The following is a 7229-nucleotide window of genomic DNA, read 5'->3' as shown; positions in this document are numbered from 1 at the left end:
TCCCCACGGGACATAATCGTTAAACCCCACTTTTATAAGGTGAAGGAGGACATTATGATACTATCGAAACGCTGATCGGCTGATCATCCAAGGGCATCCGATTCAAATCTTTGCCGACCTCTCGCCCACCACCATTCAAAAACGGCGATCCTTAACCTCCCTGGCGGTATGATTCTTTCAGGTTTTAGGTGCTGAAAGCGGTACTATTATTTTGCATGCAATTCTTAAGGATGAGCAGCCCAAACCAACTATTTATATATGATTTCTTTTTACTGTGCGATCTTCTTTATAACATCTCGGGTATGATAAAGTTTGAAACCCAAAATCCTAAATTATAATATAATAACTATAAAATAATAACAAATTATACTTTTTTTTCCAAAAAATAACACTTTTTATTCAATAAATTATAGTAAATAACATAATCAAAAACTGCCATTTTTTTTTTTGTCAAACAAGGATGCAATATTTATTATTTTTTTCCAAAAAGGATGCAATATTAGTGGTCATATTGCTTCAATAAACGTCCCGGGTGTGGAAAATTTTGAAACGGGGTACAGCGCAAAGTCCAACGTCAGTCAGGACAGTAGTACTGCGTTTTCTTTCTGATTTTCCGTCCAGTGTTGTCACGCTTGGAACAGCAAACCACACACATCCTTGTGGGTGCAGACTTCTTTTCCGTTGGTGGAATGTGGTCAATAAAGTGACGACCGGTCAGGCGTTCGGGGTTCACATCACCAGCAGCACGGCGTCCGGATCTACTTACTGTTGGTGTTTGGTGCCTGAGAAATATGAGCTCAGCAATTTTCCACACAAAGTCCGCATGAACCACAGGCCTGTCACTCTTCTTTTTTAGGAGAATGAATGCATTCCACAAACACTGTTCCAGGAGGTGCCTGAATATTTTTTTATAATATTTTTTCTGTTTCCGCATTGCCGGATAGAAAGTCATGGCCTGGTCAGCTCTGTCCACACCTCCCATGGTGTTATAATCCAGGACCAGTTGCAGTTTCATAACATCTTTTCCCCCTTTTGTATGTACCATGACAGTAGCGGTGTTGTGGATGGTACTCATCAGGCAGACATCTTTTTTTGTTACGCCATCTCAGTGCCAACATTTTTCCTTTCTGCCAGGCAACTAATTCTCCCGCTTTAGCTTTTTGTTGGCAAAGGTGGGGGGCATGTAACGCCGGTTAGCTCTGATGGTCCCATATGCATCCGTCTTGTGTTGTAGAAGGAACTCAAACAGTTCTGGGGATGTATAGAAATTGTCTGTGGTGACAGAGTACCCCTGATTCAGCAGAGGCTCAATCAGCATCAGAACTGAAGCAGTTGCCATTCCATAGCTGCTGAACCTTTCGTTGAACTTGGTTCCTCTCCCGGTGTATAGGACCGAATTCCAAATATATCCAGAGCTGGATTCACACAGCATAAATGATTTTATGCCAACGCGTGCTCTCTTGGACGCAATATATTGTATCCAGCTGAGTCTCCCTTTATAGGCCATTAGACTTTCGTCTATACAAATGTCTCTTTCTGGGACATAGGACTCCTGGAAATTTTTCAAAATTAGTTGATAAATGTCCCAAATTTTTTTGGAGCTTCGGAGCTGGATGAGAAGTCTCATCAAATTCGTCATTATTTGTAAAGTGCAAATACTTCATAATGAGCGAAAATTTGTACTCCAACATAAACGTGCCAAAAAAAGGAGTGGCCAATTTGTTGGTGGTCCAATACCACTTCTGCAGGGGTTTCCCCACCACTAGATGTATATTAGGAGCTGTGCCAGACATATATTAAACAATCTATCACAGTAATACAGTCCATGTAATATAGTCCATGAACAATCTAATGGAGTAGAACTGCAGGTAGAAAGAAAGGACCCGATCCAATCGGCCAATCACCAGTGAATAGTAAGAGAGATGAGTTACACCCTGTGCTGACACCCGTAGCCTCTTCCCTGAACTTTTGTCCCTCCTGTCAGAGTGATCAAACAGGCATAAGAGCAAACAGCGCTCGGCGTAAATGATGGTTCCTAGTCACATTCCTCACATTCCTTAGCAGGGAGAGAGAACTTCACAATTCACAGATGTACAATGCCTTCACAGGACCCCACAGAAGTGTCTTTCACATGCAGGCTCAGAAAAAAGACAAGAGGGGCAAAAAATTGTGAAGTACATCGAGGCACATAAATGTATTAAAAAGTAATGCACTTACATAATAGACATCATATAACAGCATCAATGGATAAAACCGCGGTATGTAGCGTGCTCAGCTCCGATACGTCCGCCTTACGCGTATCGTCAAACATCTATGACATCTTCAGAGGCGTGGTATAGTGGTGTGAGCATGCATTTAAATGAACTGGCGCCTGGAAGTGACACAACAGGAAGTGTTCACCTCTTATATTCCACGCTCTGCAATATCCTGATCGAGCTAAAGGAAGTAATGCAACAGGAAGCTGTCACTGTGATCTTCCTATTGAGCTAGCAGCCTTGTGTACATATATTTTATATTGTTTTAGTATTTTTATGTCTTAAGCGCAAATATCATTCCCTTTGTTTCCCCACCACTCCCTGTAGAATAATTAGGCCCAGAAATTTCCAGATGTCCGCTCTGGTCACGGGTTCCCACATCCTACTCCTTAGAAAACCGCCAATGTGCTGCGGCTTGTTGCTCCTGGTACCGATTGGTTTCCACAACAATCTTTTCGATAACCTCATCGGTCAAAAAGAGTTGCAGGTATGCCAAGGGGTTGTCATCCTCAACATCCACTTTGATATCGGGTGCTCCGGTAAACGGGAACCTTGGGGGGTGCTACGTGCTCCATACCGCAGTCGATCACGCACCAAGTCCGCACATAACGCGGCACAGTCGCAGCATCATCGCTGAAATCACTTTCTGCGTCCGAGGACGAACTTCCCCACGAATTGCTGTCACTCCACTCTGCAAGCGATTCTGTGTCGCTGTCACCCAGCAGGTCATATACCGCTTTTGAGGTTGCGGCGCTTGTTTGATGCCATGGTCTCTCTGCAGTATCCAGACACAAGGTACAAGAAAATGCAGGAAGTGCAATGGAGAAAGCACTGGGGGTAATCAAAGGTCAATTTATTTTATTTTGGCAATGTAATCCAATAGGATTACAGTGTATCAGTGTGTTTGTGCATATACTTTTTGAATTTGCCACCGGTTCCACCCCCCCCTGCGGACGTCACGTCGCAGGAGATGGAATTCGGGGCTCACAGAGGATCAGGAGGAAGCTCAGCCGCCGCTCACCACCCGCATGCATCGCTGGATCCCGGTGACAAGGTAAGTAAAACCTCTACCAGGATCCAGCGATCTTTTTGGCGGTACCCCGAGTGTGGCTCGGGGTTACCGCTTTTGGCTCTGAAATTTAACCCCGAGCAACACTCGGGAATACCGCTAGGAAGGTTAAAACCCCTGGTTCAAGTCCTTATCCAGCACTCTGTCAAGTACTGGTGGTCCTTCCCATTTTGCCTCAGCTTTGTCTATAATCAGAAGACCCACGGATTTTCATCTCTTCCCGAGGGGGAGCGCCTGCTACTTCGCCTGGGCCTGATCTTCCAGGATTTTGTTGCCTCACCGGAATCTCACCCTTCGGGTTCCTCCAAGTGACCTTCTCCTCAAAGCCCACTAGTCCCTACCTGGCAGAAGCATCAAACAGAGAGCCAAAGAAGCCAGGCCTCCTTAGATGACCTCTCCGTATGTGTCCTGGAAACCAGTTATCCTTTGGGTAGAAGATGTCCTACATCGACTTTCACCATGCGGGGGAGGGGAGAGGGAGGGTCTGTTTTTTTCCCCTCTGGTCCCCTTGAAGCCCCTGCCTTTTTTTTTTTTTCTATTTAATCCCTTGTTTTCTCCTGTCGAGCTCAGGGGTTCTAGTCTTGCCCTTCTCACATAACCTATATTTTAGCATTTATCACTTAAAGTGTGTTTTTGGGTCCTGGCTGCTGAGCTTGGGCCTCCTCCCTCCCTCCCCCCCCCCCCCTCTTGGGGGCATCTGCTGTTCTAACCTTGCCATATATTATTGTTACATCATGACCATGCTTGCATTGTTTCTATACGGTTCATCCATTATCTAGTGTTCAGGTTCTTTTGGTTATCCATATTATTGCGTGCATTTGCGGGCCTTGGGCCAGAGCGGGATTCCCGCGGCGCATTGACCCTCCTCTTCATGGGACGTTCACGCCCATGCAGACTGGGTCCGATTCCCCCATCCTTGGGGATCTTTGGGGACAGGGAGGTGGGGGGATGGGGCCCCCTCCTCCCTCGGGGTTTGGGTTTTGTATCTTGTTTGTCTGCGTTTAGTTTTCCACTCTTGACTTTCATTTCGGCCCTCCTTTACCTCTTCCTTTTTCTCTCCTCTTCCTTGTTCACCACCTGCCCAGGCCCGAAAGCTCCTTTCCTGTCGGCTAGTCCCGGTCCTCCGGAAGTTTGGGACACTCAGCGTACAATGTTTCCAACCTCACCATGACCACGTCTACAACCCCTACGGGTAATTTGAAGATTACCTCCCATAACGTCCAAGGTCTGAATTCTCCTGTGAAAAGACGTAAGCTGTTAATTTAGATCACTCCCAACTCACTGACATCCTTTTTATTCAGGAAACGCACTTCCCTAGCTCATATAGACCGGTGTTCGTCCACCAAAAATTCCCCCAATTCTACTTAGCCAACGCCCCCGATAAAACTAGAGGGTTGGGATCTTTTTTGCTAAACTTATCTCCTTTACGCTTACTAAAAAGAGAGAGGACTCGGAGGGTAGATTTCTTTTATTGATAGGAGTTATAGCTGGCACAACCTATTCCCTGCTATCTTACTACGCCCCGAACCGAAACCAAGAATCCTTTTTTCACCGGTTAGCTGTAGAAATCCTCCCATGTGTGGAGGGAATTCTGATTATGGGAGGGGACTCAAACGTGGCCTTCATCAGATCAGAGCCTGGATAAAACACAATCGGGTGCCCACAATCTTCGCCGGCCATCCAAGCGGAGCACTCGTATAGCGAGAGTGCTCTTCTCGGAAGGCTTGGTGGATATCTGGCGTGAACTAAATCCTACATCACGGGATTTTACCCATTTTTCGGCCCCTCACCAGAGTTACACCAGAATAGACCACATATTTCTCCATACTCGTATGGTTCCCCTAACCCTCCAATCCCGCATCAAGGATTCCCCTTTATCGGACCACGCAATGGTCATTCTACTCATTAAAAAAGCTCAGGCAGCTTCTCAGATATTTAAGTGGCGACTTAACCACTTTACGTCTGCTCACAGTAATACTACTGCGGCAGAGTGGCTCGTTATCGTCTGACGACGTAGTATTAACGTCGTCAGACACTCCCCCTTCTGGGCGGCGCTTGCGCGCCGCCGGAGGCTCGCTCCCACTGTTTTCATGCACAGCGGGAGTCGGGCCAGGGGAGGAGCAGCGGCGATCGCCGCTGCTCTTACCCGATCGTCGGGGATCGAGTCTGGAGATCCGCCCGCTGTGTGTAAACACAGCGGGCGGATCTCCATAGTGACAGGGAGTGACAGATCGGACTGTTCAGCATAGCTGGACATCCGATCTGTCCATGACTCACTCAGTCACCTCCCCCCCTACACGTCAGTAAGCACCAGGCATACATTAACCCCTCCCTCTCCAATAAAATTAACCCCTTCCCTGCCAGTGTCATTTTTACAGTAACAGTGCATATATATAGCACTGATTACTGCAGTAATGTCACTGGTACCCCCAAAAGTGTCAAAAATGTCAGTCAAGGGTCCGATCTGTCCGCCGCAATGTCGCAGTCCCGCAAAAAAAATCGCAGATCGCCGCCATTACGCGTTAAAAAAAAAACCCACCAAAAATGACAGAAATCTTTCCCTTTGTTAGTAAATGCAATAACTTTTGCGCAAACCAATCAAAATACGCTTATTGTGATTTTTTTTTGCCAAACATATGTAGCATAAAACAAATTGGCCAAAAATTTTTAAAAAAATTGGTTTTTACATCTTTTTTGGGGGGAATTTCATATAAAAAAATGTTAAAAATATTGTTATTTTTTCAAAATAAACGCTATTTTTTGTTTATAGCGCAAAAAGTAAAAATCGCACAGGTGATCAAGTACCACCAAAAGAAAGCTCTGTTTGTGGGAAAAAAAGGACGTAAATTTCGTTTGGGTACGGCGTCGCACGACCGCGCAATTGTCAGTTGAAGTTGCACAGCGCTGAATCGCAAAAAGTGGCCTGGACGGAAGACAGCAAAATCCTCCGGTGGTAAAGTGGTTAACGAGTCGATCTTGAGCAATCCCACCCATTGCGCCATATTCTCCAAAGATATTGAGGGCTACTTTGCCACCAATGATACTCCCGACATATCCACCACTACTTTATGGGCGGCCCATAAGGCGGTCATCAGGGGCAAAATTATTCAGTTCTCCTCCAACGTCAAAAAACAAAGAAGGGCAGACATTGTCAAATTGGAAAAGGAGTTTGCAGACATTAGTAAACAACATAAGAAACATCCCTCCTCAGACTCAAAACGTAAACTGGAATCCGCCAGATTGTCACTAAATTTGACCCTCACCACGGAGCTTCGAAGGTCAGGCGCCAAACTCTATGCGGCCAAGGACAGGATAGGCCCCAAACTTGCCTCAAAATTGTCTCCAAAAACAAGGAATTATTCCCTGCCCAAAATTAGAACCTCTGAAGGGACCCTCTCTCAAAATCCGCAGACTTTTCTACAAACGTTTCATGAATTCTATTCCAAACTATATGACAGTAATTCCCCTCTCTCAGAAGACACCACAGCTTTCCTACAACAAATTCCCCTACCACAACTTAGCAAGGAACATAGGCTGCAACTTGAATCCCCAATCTCTGACTCAGATTTTGGGGGGTCATTAAAAATCTTAAGGTTCTGCTCCCGGACCAGATGAGTTCTCTGTGGGTTACTATAAACACTTTGCCCCTGTACTTGCTCCTCACTTGGGTAAATTTTATAACTCCTTACGAAATTGGTGCCCTGTGGATAGGACCTCCAATTCTGCGTTCATAACTGTCATTCCTAAACCGGGAAAAGACCATAGTGATGTAAACAATTTTAGACCTATCTCCCTGATCAATGCCGATTTGAAAATCTTAACTAAGATCCTATTCAATAGGATGTCCCGTTTTGTCGCAACCTATGTCCATAAAGATCAATCGCGATTTATACCAGGGAGGCAAG

The sequence above is a fragment of the Pelophylax lessonae genome, assembly GCF_965119305.1.
Source record: "Pelophylax lessonae genome assembly, chromosome: 5".
Lineage (NCBI taxonomy): Eukaryota > Metazoa > Chordata > Amphibia > Anura > Ranidae > Pelophylax > Pelophylax lessonae.
The sequence above is the reverse complement of the archived record's forward strand: the minus strand, read 5'-3'. Positions refer to the sequence as shown.